This window comes from Amborella trichopoda, chromosome 13 (genome assembly GCF_054954075.1).
Source record: "Amborella trichopoda isolate Santa Cruz 75 chromosome 13, AtrichopodaSantaCruz75HAP2 v2.0, whole genome shotgun sequence".
Taxonomy (NCBI): Eukaryota; Viridiplantae; Streptophyta; class Magnoliopsida; order Amborellales; family Amborellaceae; genus Amborella; species Amborella trichopoda.
The window spans coordinates 39,858,279-39,872,159 of NC_142348.1; positions in this window are offsets into that span (position 1 = coordinate 39,858,279).

The window sequence follows — 13,881 nt, forward strand, 5'->3', positions numbered from 1 at the left end:
TAAGGATTTAGACTCGATTGAAGTAAATTTGACACATTTAGTGTTTTTTGAGATAGCGGACCCTCGGAAAGGGTGCATGGGAGGGGGGTGAAATGTTTCAATTATTGTTTAATCCTAGGAGACTCTTTTACACCCATGTGTAGGATCTCAAAGAATTACTATTAAATTTGACGCAGATCTTTAAAAAAGTTATCACATGGGTGTGAGACTTGATTTTTTTAGAGATGTGTGTGTGATCCTTTGGGGTCCTACACATGGGAGACTCTCATTGGATAATTACTCTTGTTTACTGCATGTTGTTTATTACATGTTTACTGCATGTTGTTTATTACATGTTTCTTCTAATCTGCTCTCGGAATCTTCTTTAATGGTCCCGTGGGATAATCTTGTGGCCTCGCTCAAAAAAATGGTCATGGTTCGTTGGATTTCTCTTTGATCTGAAAGTTTGCGGATTCTTGTTGATTTATCTTATCAACAATTTCAAATAAAAGAGAATTAGATTTTGGGCTGTTAATGATCGTGATGGACGGTCATTGAATTTGAGCGTTGTTTAAGCTGGGCATCATTTATGAATGATGCCAACGGTGGTGAAAACTAAAGAATCAGATTTTATGTTTTTCAGATGCTTGGATCTCGCCCTTAAAAAAATAATCTTAAGATCCTATTTTTTCCCAAGTAGATGGTGTAATTTGAAAATTTCTTTTTATAGGGTAGTGTGTTGAAATGCTATATCTCTGAATTTTTGTATCCTGAAACGTTGCATCTCTGAAATTTTCTTTTTTGAGATAATGATAAGATTGGAGGGTGTTGAGAGTAGGGTGCAAAGCGGGGGAATCTTAGCAATAGAGATGCAAGAGGAAAAAAAATGGTTAATTACATCGTTGCATAAGCATTTGCGGTCTGAAGAGATATATTGGAAACAACATTCCAGAGTGAGATGGTTGACAGAGGGTGATTTGAATATTAAGTTCTTCCATACAATTGCCAATTCATATAGAAGGCAAAATGAATTTATTGGGTATTGCTTTGAAGTGTTGAGGAGAATTATAGTGATAAATGGGAGCTCAAATTTGTCAAACATTTCCTATCTATTTTCTCAAAGGATATGCAATTCATATCAAATTTTCAGAATGTAATTTTCAAATCATTACCACCAGATGTAGCGGTGTCTTTGGTGGCTTTGGCTACGGACGAAGAGATAAAAATGGCGGTCTTTGCATTGCCAAGGGAGAAGTTGTCTAGACTTGATGGTTTTCGGATTTGTTTTTTTCAAAATTTTTGGGATCTGACAAAGTTGGATTTGATGCTTATGGTGAATGAATTTCTTACCAAGGGAGTTTTGAGTAATGCCATGAGTTTAACTTGCATGGCTTTTGTTCCAAAGACTCAATCAATCCCAGGGTTTTTTGATATTATACCAATAAGTCTCTTCACTAGTTTGTATAAAATTATTGCAAAACTTTTGACAGAAAGGCTAAAAAAGTATACAATTTGGTCATTTTTGGGACGATGTCTGCCTTTATAAATGGGCAAATTATCATAGATGGAGTGTTGATTGCGCAAGAGTGTGCATTCGAGAAATTAGAAGGAAAGCTAGGTATATTGTTGAAATTGGATATGGAGAAAGCATATGATCGGGTGGATTGAGATATCCTTTTAGAAATTTTAAGGTATATTCGCTTTGGGGAAAAATGGAGAAAGTGGATCATAGGATGTATCTCTAATGCATATTTTTTGGTTATAGTTGCTGGGAGTCCGAAAGGTTTCTTTAGGACTTTGAGGGGCTTAAGACAAGGGGATCCATTATCACCCTTTTTATTCACGGTAGTTGCATAAGCTTTTAGCTTAATGATCCGAAATGTAGAAAATAGAGGAAGGTTACAATGGTTTCAAGTTGCCTCGTTCATCCCATTTAACTGTATCATATTTGTAAGGAAAATTGTTTCATGCGGGATGGAACACATTTCTACATATTTGGTGCAGAAAGTGTAAAGCATCCATCTGAAAGATGGATGCAAGTAGGTGTTCCATCTAAAAATAATGAAACTAACGGTCTAAATGTTTTCTTATCAGAATTATTATTTTTAGTTTTAAAAATTTATTTATTTATTCATATTAATGATCTCCATGTTAGAGATTACATGTCCTTAAAAATTAACTCTTAAAATCCATCTAAAAAATAGATTTATCAAGAGGCCCGCATTTCTACATATGCGGGCTTGGCCGCACAGAAACCGGATCCTATTTGCAATATGTAGATTATACGCTAATGTTTTGTGATACTGAGGTTGATTAGATAGTAAATATAAGGAGATTACTATTGTGCTGTGAAATGACTGTCTTAAAGTCAATTTTTGACAAACATCTGTTGTGGGGGTGGGTTGTGAAAATAGACTTTTAAATAGGCTGGCTTTCATTTGGGCTGCAAAATAGAGAAATTTCTGATTGTCTATCTTGGCTTACTAATTTCTAGTGGTAGGATGGCAAAATCTGTTAGGGATCTGGTAGTGAAGAGGGGTAATACAAAGCTGGACCTTTGGAAAGCTAAGCATCTTTCTTTAGGAGGGAGAGTGACTTTGATTCATGCATCATTATCAAATTTACCAATATATCAGATGTCGTTACTTGTTATGCCTATTGCGATCTCAAAGTATTGAGCAGCTTATGAGAAATTTTTTGTGGCGATCAGGAGACTTTAGTAATAAGTATCATCTAATAAGTTGGGAGATGATTTGTACACCTAAAAGAGAAAAATGAATGGGAATTAGAAGGTTGAAATATGCAAATCAAGCTCTCTTATCAAAGTGGTGGTGGAGATCAATGAGTGAGGATGGTATGTAATAGAAGGAGATCCTTATTGAAAAATATGGGGTGGATCATAATAATTTATGGATTGGAAGTGGAGGAAGGGATAGGAACAAATCTACTGTTTGGAAGGGGATTCTACAAAATAAAGGGATTGTGACGATCATTAGCCAAGGCAACAAAGTATCATTTTGGCATAGTAAATGTGCAGGTGATTGCAGCTTAAAAACAACCTATCCTTTTGTGTTTGAAGCAACTAATCAGCAGTCCATTTTGGTTGAGCAGGCTTATGATGAGCAGGCAAAAGTATGGAATGTAAGCTGCAGATATTATAGAGTTTCTGACTCTATTATAGTGCAATTTTCAGGATTTCTTGAGGAGATACAAGAACTAAAGCCGTGCCAGGATCATGAGGATGAGTTGATTTGGGTAGTGTAAGATAAAAGGATTTTTTTCGACAAAGTTGGCTTACAATTTGTTGTTTCATGACATAATACCTTGGACTAGACCATCATTGCAAATAATTTGTTATTGGAAGGTTCCTTATAAAATCCAATTTTTTTTATGGATTTTGTTTCAACTCTCACAATGGATAAAGTGATCAAAAGGGGGAGGATGATAACCAATGTGTGTATTTTAATAGACAGTGCTAATCGTGCTTTAATTAGGGTTAATACGATAACTATATTATGATGTAAGGATGAGGGATTTTTTTTTTTTTTTCCTTATGTTTTCCTACTTTATCTAAAGGTGAGGAATTGAAGTTGGCTTGTAAGCTCTCTTTACTATTTGTTCTCTTTTCCTCCCTTAATTTGAGTCATCAAAATTATTATCTTAGTTTGCATGAGGAATACCTAAAGCAATTAAAATTGGTAAATACGAATATTAGGGGGGAAAGATTTGAAATGTTGAAAGTTTTACCTCCCAAAATGTTTGTAGATTGATAGTGGGGAAGCCTTAAAACTTTAAGGACAATGAACAATTAAATTTAAGGCAGTGCTAGGTGGCATGTCATTGCACCGTGCCGTGGAGTGCGGATCCCAAATTCAAATTTTATATATTTGACTCCTTGAAATTCACTAATTAGGGGGACAAGTGAAGTTCAATAATGAATATAGCCCCTAAAGTATGGCTATTAAGGCTATGTGGCCATTTAAGTGAGTTGAAAACATCTATTTAACTTCAATCTTAATATTAATTTCCATAGTTTTGATTCTAATATCTAATTCAATCCCAATTCCAATTTCATGCATAGTCCAAGTTCAACTTCAAGTGCAACTTTAACTTTTCGATTTCATTTTACGTTTATTTTCAAAACATTAACTTATTTTTAAAAAACATAAGCTGTCACTAATCTGTATTTTCTAATCTCTTTGTCACATTGTACCAAAATTTGAAGCTTTTCTAAAATAATTGTTAAAACTAAAGGAGTTGGATCAAGAACCTTTTGCGCTGAGCTGAGCTTGATAGAAGATGATTGAGTTGAGATTGATATGTGAATCATTCTCTTAGTAAAATTGCCTCCAAAAGCCATCCAATACCTTGTTCCCTAGGAGAGCCCTAGAAATGATGATATCCTTTGTTGTAGAGTCAGTGAAGACCTTCCTTTCCACTTCAATTTAATTCTAAGTCAAGTTAGTTCCAAGTTTTGGAATTGTTGGTAAGGCATAAGATAAGCACATGCTAAGCCAAATGCTACCAAACACATGAAACTGAATACACAATGCTTTTAAATGTGCTACCAAACATGATAAAAAAGATGCATATGCAAATATTTTGCTGCAAACTGTTATATATATAAATACTTTAGTTTTGTAAATATTTACGCACAAACCAAATGTACCCTTAAGGATAACCAATCATAGCTCAAAAGGGATGGGTCTCGACATTCTGAAACATGCTGATCTCCCAAGTATCTTCGAAATAGATCAATGTACTTTTCACCATGAGGTGATAGAAATTCAAGTATTTAATTCCCTTACACTTCACTCGTAATTTATGGGTATCTGTTTCTGTCACTCATCCCACTTAAGATGAGCATATTAACGTTGAATAGGAGAAACTGTAGGCACCCTATTTTTGACCAGTTGAATTTTAGGATGTTCAAACTTTAAACCCAAGTGAAGCACTTTACATTAGTTATCATAGACCTATTTTAGCCTAGTAGAGAACTACTAAGAAAACCAAATTCAGCATCCCAAGAACTAGGAAAATGAACTTTTTCCCTAAACTCATATAAAACTTGTTAAAAATAGGCTAATTAATATGTGGTGCAAATGAAACGGATGATGGCATGACCAAATAAAGGGCCCAAACTGTGTGTCTTGGTCTTTTAAGGTTTCTTTAGATATGATAACAATATATTCTAGACAAATTGACCCTAATTGTGTATCTTGGTCTTTTAAGGTTTCTTTAGATATGATAACAATATATTCTTCTAGATTGGGGGGCAAGACATGCTAAAAGAGAGAAAAAGATAAGTGAAAACCTAGAGAAACTCTGATTCCCTTTATCCAGAAAGCCCTAGCACGCCCCTAAACCTTAAAAACTGTTAGTTATGAATTGCTAACCTTAATCAAGTCAATAACACTAAGGAACCCTAGATCTACTGCAACCTTAGATCAAGTTCTAAGCTTCAACCCGAGACCAAGACTTCAAATTAATTCAATCATTAATTAGCTGGAAAACTTTTAATTTTCCAACAATCAACTTTAATATTGAGTTTAATTTCAAGATTGGAGAGGATTGACATGCTGTATAACAATGTGATTTGGGCTATATTCGCTTTGGTAATTTTTTTTTTTATATATTTAGATATTATTGGAGAGGCCTTGACATGCTGTATAAGAATGTGATTGAGTTTTATTCAATTTGGAAAGTTTTTTTTTTTTTTTTTCATTTTTTTATATTTAGATATTATTAGAAAGGACTGATATGCTATTGTTTTGTTTCATTTCAAGTTTAGATATGTTTTAAATTTAAATTTCATCAAGGGTTTTTTTGGCGAGATCCAACCAGAGCTGATCCACAGAGCATGAGATAGTTTTTTGTGGATCATATTGGGTCCATATTTAATATTTCCCAGTACTAAGATTAATCTCAATCTATATACGTATTAGGGAGGAGAAATTTGATTTTTTTCAACATTTTCTACCAATACTTTCTTTTAATATTTTGCACAATATATGCTAGAGGAAAAGTCTTTATCTTTCTCGTCATATTCTCTTTGCACAGTGTACACTGCAATGAAATCCCTTGTTTTTTTTTTTGGGTAATGAAAAGGGGTAATATCTGAGTTGAGATATTTTTTGATGGGAAGAGGGGTAATTTAGTCTATTACGTAGGGGTGAAAATTGACTCGATCCGGATCCGAAACGTTGATTTTGAACCCTATTTGAATCTTGGTATGGACCCAAAATTTGGATTCGAAATTCAAATCCAGATCCAAAATCAGATCTGAATTGAATTCTACATGGGATCCGAGCAGGTGGGTTCGATCCGGATCCGAGCAATTGGATTAGATCCGGATCGGACCCGGATTTGAAAAGAATCCAAATCCAAATCGAACCCGATTTTTTAATAGTAAATTTTTATTTTACATATAATTTTTTAAAATAGTATATATATAATCCAGATCCAATGTAGACTCTTCGGATCTGAATCCGGATCCAAATACCTAGGATCTGGTTTGAACTCAGATCCGACCCAAATCTGATGTATACCGGCCTCGATCCGACCTGTTCTGACCCCTACTATTAACCTCAACTAAAACATCGTATATCTAATAGGTTAAAAAGAGGAATTTAGTAAGATTGCAACCCTACTAAGGTTGATGTAATTGACTTTGACTACTTTAGTTGGATGATATTCATTTGCTAATGTCTAAAAAGACTACCTGATTTTGTCATTTCTTAAAAGACTTGCTATGCCAATCTATGCATCTAACAAAAATAGACGCTCTAGGGTAGTGATTTCATACAACAGTTGTATCATGACATAATCTAATCACACATCCATAAAATCATGTTTGCGGTATTTGTATGACCCAAAATTTTGCAGACACACTCTCTTCATCTCAATAATCAATTTAAAAACAAAGAAACTAATTGATACCCTACATATGGTCAATATGAATCCCCTCCAAGAATGAATCTAGACTGTCCATTGATGAATTTCAAGATCTAGGCCTTTATGAAATCAAAATCATTTTTTATTTTTTTAATATTTGTTAATATTGAAAGAAATACCTATATGATATTTTATTGGGGAATTTTTTTTTTTTTTTTTTTCTCTACCCTTTTCTTTTGGCAAAAGATAACTTATAGGTGGTCTTTATTACAATAAGATAAATTTCAAAATAAAATCAATATAACAATAAAACCAAGATTTTAACAACTTGATGCCATTGAAACAACTATGCATTATGACTGAGAATAAAATATAAGATTGCAAGAAACAAATAGAAAAGTGCCGAAGATTACCTCAACTGGATTTATTACACCCCACACCAAGTCACCACCATTCGATGGCACGGGATCAATTATCAACCTTCAATCTCAACCGGAAAAGCAAGTTTAGGCCAAGCCAAACCAATAGAACATGGACTCAAACCTTAGGTGAATTCTCTTTGCAACCTAGTTTGAGAGATATAGATTATCTTTTTGCTAAACCCTAAAACTCCTAGCTATAAATCCATAGTTGAGAGAAAATGACTCTATAACCTAAACCCTTAGGTTCTTTCACAATAATGGAGAGAGAGATTAAAGATGAGAGAGTGGTGTGTGACCCCTTTGGCTTTCATGTGAGAGGGAAACTTTTCTTAAGAGAGAGAGAAATTCTAAATGGGGTGTGCCCCTTTGTGAGATATGCGAAAGAAAGATGAGAATTAGGTACAAGAGATAAGGTGTAGAGATCTTTTGGTAGAGACAATGCATTTTTATAGGCTTTGAATAAGATTAGGGTTTTTTAAGGTTTTCCTTGGCTTGCATCTTCTTGTGAGATTGAATATGAACCATTGATCTTGGGTGACTTGTGGGGTGAGAGATTTAAGTCATCCATTCCATAGATGTGTCATCAACATTATGGAAGGTGCATGAACCATTATCCCCCTTTCCTAAACCATTTTCACATAAATATAAATTAAATAAATTAAATCGAATCAAAATATTGTGTATACCATAAAATAGCACAAGTCTACTTAATCTTTTCACAAAATCTTTCAAAGATATATCAAGTCAATATTTAATCAATATCTTCCAACTATATAGCCACATGTCATATCACAAAAAAAATAGGAAAGAAAATAAGGGTGAGGTGTGCCACCTAAGGGAAGCACTCATAGGCCCACATTCTAGAAATATGGTGGGCCCATATGCACAATGGAACCCCATGATATTTTTATATATTTACGATTAAAAAAAAAAAATTATAATATTATTTGAATATTTAAACCATTGTAAAATCAATATCTTTAATTTTATAAATCAAAAAATTATAAATAAAATATCCAGGGGTTCATAAAAATTCAAATAATAATCTTAAAATAATTTTCATCATAAAACAAACACAATTAAATTAATTTGATGAGAAAAAGATCCATATAGTTTAGGAAACAATCATGGGACACTCCACCTTCAACTGTGGACTACAAATCACACTTGCTTTATCAGACCGATTTAGTATTTTTTATGACCCATAGTTCAAGTAGGGGCTCATTAGCGGGTCACCAAAGTCCGACTAATGAGCCAAGGGATTGCAATATCAGTCTGTGGATTTTAGGTCATCCCCGAGAGACAAGTCATGTCATCTAGACCTGATGCGACCACAGCTCCTATGGTACATAGAGGTATCTCTCGCACATGCATATGTTTCACTCTGAAAGGTGAATTTCTAGCTTTCCGAACGATCTATCGATATGCATGCCGTGTGATGACACATGGATGAGGCTTTGGCCCCTGTCTCTGTAGGCCACCACCACACACAAGGGTCACACAGTCCATCAACTCACTCATCCGGGCATATTCTCTGACGTCATTAAGAGCTAACCCATTAGAACCCTTCTCGATTTGTTCTTTATGCCTAGGTAATATGGGTTTTTCTCAACTGACTGACCTAGATCGTCAAACATAGTCTGGTATCTGCAAACATCGTTTGTTTAGTATAATCCACGAAGAACCACACTCCCACTGAGTTCATGTTTCACTATATCATTTCATTTTACAAGCACTTATAAGGCCATATAAACCCAATAAATCTAATGGTAATAAAATTATCTAAAAAATTTGGAAAGAAAAAAGATCATTCTAAAGCCTAGATCTAAGCATCTCACCAAAATATGACCTATATTAATTGGGCAAAAAAAAAAACTTTTTAGACTGCGTTTTTTTTTATTGTTCATTAGACTGAAAAGAGTGTATACTTTTAAATTTGGATCAAACAAATAGCCCTAAAATAGATTTTGAAGGTTGTCGCATTATATTATTATACAACCGTTGCATGAAATCACTGCCCGATGCGGCCAAAAGCGGTGGGGGGGACCGATGCGGCTCAATGCGGTCCGGATGCAGGTGCATTGCGACGATGCGGTCAATGAACATAAAAAATTCTTAAAAATCTAAAGAAAACAGGTTAATGCATAGAAAAAAAAAAAATAGATGTGATATATGTGATAGTAGGTATTTTAGTTTAATGATTAACTTCAAAAATATTAGCTGTCGGAGATTTTGTATCTACTACCTCCTGATAGAAACTAGAAACTTGAAACTAGCTTCATAAAACATTCAACAATCAACAACCATAAGCACAAATTTGCAACCACAAATTTTAAAGTTATAAAATAGTGATACTATAAACCAAAAGTCCATGTCTCCATGGAAATTAAAGAGTTTTGAAGTCAAGCTCAAGAAGAGTTAAATATTTAATACAATCGTCCATTCATCATAGAAGTCATCTTGAGAGAAAATTTTGAAGTCAATTTTTCAAATATTAATCAAATAAGTTATCTTAAGAGTCGTCATGTGCATCATCAATATCATCATCAACAGCCTCCACGTATTCTTCTTCCTTGGTCTCCTCAGAGTCAGCCTCCTTCTCCTAGACCTTTGGAGCTGATGTGCGAATACGACTAGACCCAACTCCTTTACTCCTTTTTGTCGATCTTCTTATTAGCTCCTGTTGCTAGCTCAACATCGAACCATGCAAGATCTTCATCCTCAAACATACGCTCTAGTCTTGGATCCATAGTCCACTCACTTGTGGAATCACCATCAGCTTCATACAATTGAATAGGGTTGAACTTCATGTAATTTTGGTACATCTCCCTAAACTGCTCATTATATCGCACATAAACCAAATCATTCAACTTTTTTTGCTCCAACCTTTTTTTTTTTTTTTGCATGGAGCTGTAGTAGAAAATTGAAATTAGATAAATTAGATTTTATAGTAGAAAATTGAAAATTGAATAGATAAATTAGATTTTATATTAGAAAATTGAAAATTGAAAGTAGATTTTGTACTATAAAATTGAAATTGAAATTCAAGAAATAAAGATTAAGGAATAAGGAGTTAAGTGCTTACATGATCAAATGCACTTTAATTGCGTTCACAATCAGATGTACTACATGTGAGATTCAACACTTCAATAACGAGATATTGTAGATTTGGTGTCTCGCTTCTATATAATGCCCACCATGTAGCTGTATAATATTTTATAATTTAGATTATATTATAGATAAAAATTAAGGGTAAACAAATAAATAATAAAACTATACATAAAATCATAGACAAGTAAAGGTATTTTTGGCCTTTACTTGGATCTGTAATGTCCTTATTTTGAGTAGCAATATCTCTCTCAAAGTTTCCCAAGGCTAACTTGAACTTAATCAATTCATGGCTCTAGATCTCATCCTGAATATCTTTGTCAGGCACCATCCTCTCAAGCACATCTAAGAACCCACCATTTATTACATGATCTGACTCAATGGATGGATGCTTGTAGTGAAGAGATGGATTTACAAAGTAACTGACTGAATGGAGGTGCCTGTAAAGCTGGGTATCACATCTCCTATCAATAATTTTAAGTGTAGCCTTGCACATATATTTCACCATCATGTAAAACATTTTTTATCTCTACTCTTTCCCTCATGTATGTAGCCCATGGTGGGCTTCACATCACCATCAACTAGTCGAAGTACTCACACTAAAGGGCGAATAACCTCCAATGCAAGATTTATTTGACTCAAAAAATATGTATTCAGAATATTTTTTTCAACCTTTCTCCGATCCTTATGCTTTGACCATTTATTTTGACTCTATTGCTCTGAAACAAACATAGTCCACAAGGCACTTTTTTGCTTGGCTAGGCTTCGAAGAGTGAGAAATGATATGGGAAATCTAGTGATACCTGGTCGCACTAATTCCCTCTTCTTTATAAAAAATCTCATCATGCTTAGGACTATGGTGTGATTGTAAATGAATCCAACAACAAACATAACTCTTGAAATCATCCCACTAAATAAATATGTACCCATTTCCTTAAGCATAAGATTAACACAATGAGTTGGACAAAGAGTCCAAAACATATGCGTCATTTTTAAAGTCAAGAAATACCCAATTGCAATATCATTGGCACCATTGTTAGTGACAATTTATACCACATTTTTCTCTCCAACAAACTCTGCAATCTCATCCATCAAGCCATATAAAGTATGTAGCATCATGTGATTTGTTTGATGTATCAACATACTTAACAAAAAAAGTACATGTTGGACAGTTAACCAAAAAATTAATGAATCTCATCGACTTCCTAACGAACCAATCATCACACATAATAGTGGTCCCATATTTCTCCCACCATTCTCTTTGAAAAATCAAAATTTTGTTGACTTCAAATACAACATCCTTTGACAAATGGCTCTCTAACATCATATAATGAAGAAGGAATACGTCCTGGGCCATATTGCCCAATTGCCTGGACCATACATGTAAAATTATCGAGAGTTATAATATTAAAAGGAATGTTGGCCATATAAAACCACTTTGTAATCCACTTATATACCAACTTCCTCGGTTCTTTCTTGTATCTATTTTCAATTGTAGTTTGTTTTGTTTTTTCTCTCTCCTGAACCATAATTTCAGGGTTAGGGGTGAAAAAAACATCCATTAGCCCCTTCCTTAGGTGTTATTTTTTCAACACTACCACCAATATTTATAATCCTCTCTCTTGATATTGAAGTTCGATTACCCATTTCCCTCGTTGCAACTTTAGATATATCATCATCATTATCATAATCATCAACATCATCATCAAATAACTGCGTATCATCAAGTAATTCTTTTCTTTTCATTTCTTTCTTCTCTTTAATATTTTTTCAATCCATCAATGTATTCTTTAATCTCATTTTTTATTTCATCGGTAGCTATTGGGCATGTTCTTACATTCTCATAAATTTCGGCTAAATATTATTTTTATCGAAAAATGCCACCCATATAAGTATTTTCACAGAGCATATAAATCACACAATTTCTATCTTTCAGATTTGTTAGTTTGACATATTTTCAAGTCAGATCCTTATTACTAGAAGATTGGGATGAAAACATTGCTCCAAAAATAAGTATTACGGTACAAGGAATAAAAAGTTACCGATTTTTGATGCAGTGCTCGATTTCTTCACAACATTTGAAAACCCCGATTTCTTGTCACAAATTCACCTAAACTTCCTCAAATCAACAATCAAAAGGTTGAAATCAAGATCAAAGTATCAAACAATTCCCAAATCCAAGATCTCAATGAAAAACAATTTTCACCGTTTTTTTTTTTTGCTCGATTTGATCCAAAAAAAGTCACGAAAGTAGCCGTAAATGCTCATTTTGGGGGTTTAATACCCCTATACTATTTCCCCCAATTTTTTATGGTAAAAAAGACCATTTTGCCCATCCTCGAAGGGCACAATCAAAAATAACATTGCAGAACAGTATGCTGCCAAATGCGCTCTAAGGCTCAAATGTGCTCTGATGCAGTGCACGCCCGCATACCTCCAAACCGCATATGCAGTCTTTTTCGATACAGTGCCCACTGCATACTACCTGATATAGCTGCATATGCGGGGATACGGCCGCATTTTAAAACATTGCTATAAATCACACTTTTTAGAAAAAAGAAAAGAAAAGAAAAGTAGTGCCTGCGTCAGGGGACATGCTTAGTGTCCCCTAATGCGTGTAACGTCCACCTTGGAGATAGATGTTCAAAAATGGTGATCCCTAAATATTTAAAGTCAAGAGTGTACAAATATAAAAATTGTTTCATTTATTATAATTAAAATTTATTTTTTCAGCGTTCCTAATCTTCATGGTTGAGATTTTCATTTTTTTAAATTTTAAATCCAAAATCCTTCTTCATAATAGAATTAGAAAAAATAGAGCAGGTATTCTATGCTCCCTCGAGATCATACTTTTCTTCTACTCAGTTTAGACCTATTTAGGAGTATTTTTTCGATCTAACATTTTGTTAAACACCTTAGAATCTGTAGATGATCATTCTCAAGAAAAGAAAAAAAAAGTGAAGTTTGAGTTTTCTGTCACTTAGATGTCACCCTCTAAAAATCGGATCTCTTATATTCAATCTCGAGACATTATTTTTTAAAGTACTTAGAGGGTGCAATTGAAGAATATTTTTTATTGAGATTAATCTATGTATTAGGGTCCTAAAATCAATCCTGGTGTTTTACATAAAGATGTAGGCATGAGAATATGCTAATGAAGGAGTAGAATATGTTTTCGCAAAGGGAAAACTTATATAAGGTTGCAACCTTAAAATATAGAACTATGGATACATCTAAAAAATCCATCGGAAAAGGTTGTATTAATATTGAAAAACCCTCTAATTGATCATCTCGACATTGAGATGAATGACTATGAAAAAAAAAAGAATTTTGAGTCCAAAAAATGGTGCACCTTACAACACATTATCTAGACTCTCTATTTACAAGATTTTCATATATTTATAGATCTACTTGATTTTAATCATTTTTGAAGTTTAAAATTTTATAATTAGATATGAAAATAGATTTTGAGATAATC